Raw genomic sequence first — 2500 nt, forward strand, 5'->3', positions numbered from 1 at the left:
CGCCCTACCGGCTTAGTCCTCCGCCCGCTCTCGCGCCCGTACCTCTACGGACTTTTTTTCTGCTTTTCTTTTCGCCTCCCGTGGCTTTTGCGGCGGCGGTCCCAGCTGCCGACGGGACGGGGAAGGGGGGAAGCGGAGCGCGTGGGGGGCCCCCTTTCTTTTTACCTCCGCCCTGGGTTTCTCGCCCTCGCTCCCTTTTCGGCCGGGTTCTCCGTCGGGACCCTCGGTTCCCTTCTCGTTCTCTACTCTCGCGCTTCTCCCCCTTCTCCGAGCCGCCTCGGGGAGGACGGTCGGGAAGCGCGGAAGGCGTACGCGGGCCCCGGTGGGGACGCCCCCACACACCCTTCGCTCGCGAGGGACCCGCGCCGCACCCTCCGCGCCTCCGTCGTCTCCTCCCCGTAGGGGGGTAGGGGCTCGGGACAGACCGGGGGTAAGAAAAAAAGGGATAGCCCGGCGGCGGAGTGGAAACGCCAACCGCCGCCGCCGCTTTCCCGCTGGGAAGCTCTCGTGAGAAAAAAAGGCCGCCCTCGGAGAAGATCTTTGTGCTTCCCGGCACGGGGAGCGATTCGGACGACGGGCCCCCTCGCGCGACCCCCCCCCGCCGGTAGACGGCCGGGAAGTCGCGGGGTAGGTCCCCGCCGTTCGCCCGTGCGGGTCGTCGGACCGCTTTTCGACGCTCGGGTCGTTTCAAACTCGCCACCGCGAGGCCGCCCGCCTCCTCGGGAGGGGGGGGCGGCCGGCGCGTTCGCGCCACCGCAAGGATGGTGAAACCCCGAGTGTGGGGGGAGGAAGGGGCCGCTCGCCTGTGACCGGCGCGGGCTCCAGAGCCCGGGCCGAGCGTGCGGCGCCACCTCCCCGCCCGGGAGCGCTTCGCCAAATCGATCGGAAGAGGACGACGCTGGGCCAGAAGGGAAGGGGGTCTTTCGGACCGGAACCTTCATCCCAGGGCCCGCCGGATGGCTGCGTACGTCGTGGGGGCGCTCTGACTCCGGGCCCCGCGCCTGGCAAACTCCCCACCGGGAGCTGCGGGAGAGGCCAGAGCGCGTACCCGCAACCGGAAGGGGTCCCCGAGCCGCAGTTCGCGCATCGCTCGGAGTACCGGTTCGTCGAGGGGAGCGTTCGAAGTCTGGAGAGGCGCTCTTCTCTCACATATATCTCCCGGAGGCGTGGGATGAAGTGTCTTTGGGCGGTTGGGAGCCCCCCCCGCGTAAGCCGGGTCGGTCCCGCGAACTACCCGCCCCCCTGGAACTGCCGGGCGGACGCGGCAGGCAAATTCGACCCCATCCCGGTTCTACGGATTTTTTTGCTCCTTTGGCTCCCCCTCTGGCCGCTTTGGGGTACTGCAACCGAGGACCTGCCGAAACGCGTGGAACTGCCCGTCGGATTCGAGTTAAGAGGCGTCAACCGTGGAAGTCTGAACGGTCTGAAAAATTTTCTAAGTCCCAAGGACTCTCCGGCGTGATTCTCTGGAGCCCTTTTCGGCTTGCGAGGCTGCCCGACGCCCCTCCCGGATGATGGAAGTCTGACGGAATTTTTTTTTTTGACCGATTTCTCCCAACTGCCGGGGAACATTGGGAGAGATTGTCTGGAGCCCCGCTCGGGCTCCCGAGGGCCCCGACACCCCCCCGGATGATGGAAGTCTGACGGAATTTTTTTTTTTGACCGATTTCTCCCAACTGCCGGGGAACATTGGGAGAGATCGTCTGGAGCCCCGCTCGGGCTCCCGAGGGCCCCGACACCCCCCCGGATGATGGAAGTCTGACGGAATTTTTTTTTTTGACCGATTTCTCCCAACTGCCGGGGAACATTGGGAGAGATTGTCTGGAGCCCCGCTCGGGCTCCCGAGGGCCCCGACACCCCCCCGGATGATGGAAGTCTGACGGAATTTTTTTTTTTGACCGATTTCTCCCAACTGCCGGGGAACATTGGGAGAGATTGTCTGGAGCCCCGCTCGGGCCCCCGAGGGCCCCGACACCCCCGGAAAATCATGGAAGTAGGAAAATTTCGATTTTTCGTCTAAGTCCCAAGGACTCTCAGGCGAGATTGTATGGAGCCCCGCTCGGGCCCCCGGGGCCCCGTCACCTCCGGAAGGTCGCGGGGGCCTGAAACTTTCCAGTTTTCATCCAGGCGCCGAGGGCAGTAGGGCGAGAGCGCCCGGGGCCCCTCGGGCCCCCGGGGCCCCGTCACCTCCGGAAGGTCGCGGGGGCCTGAAACTTTCCAGTTTTCATCCAGGCGCCGAGGGCAGTAGGGCGAGAGCGCCCGGGGCCCCTCGGGCCCCCGGGGCCCCGTCACCTCCGGAAGGTCGCGGGGGCCTGAAACTTTCCAGTTTTCATCCAGGCGCCGAGGGCAGTAGGGCGAGAGCGCCCGGGGCCCCTCGGGCCCCCGGGGCCCCGTCACCTCCGGAAGGTCGCGGGGGCCTGAAACTTTCCAGTTTTCATCCAGGCGCCGAGGGCAGTAGGGCGAGAGCGCCCGGGGCACCTCGGGCCCCCGGGGCCCCGTC

This window comes from Anomaloglossus baeobatrachus, unplaced genomic scaffold (assembly GCF_048569485.1).
Source record: "Anomaloglossus baeobatrachus isolate aAnoBae1 unplaced genomic scaffold, aAnoBae1.hap1 Scaffold_700, whole genome shotgun sequence".
Classification (NCBI taxonomy): domain Eukaryota; kingdom Metazoa; phylum Chordata; class Amphibia; order Anura; family Aromobatidae; genus Anomaloglossus; species Anomaloglossus baeobatrachus.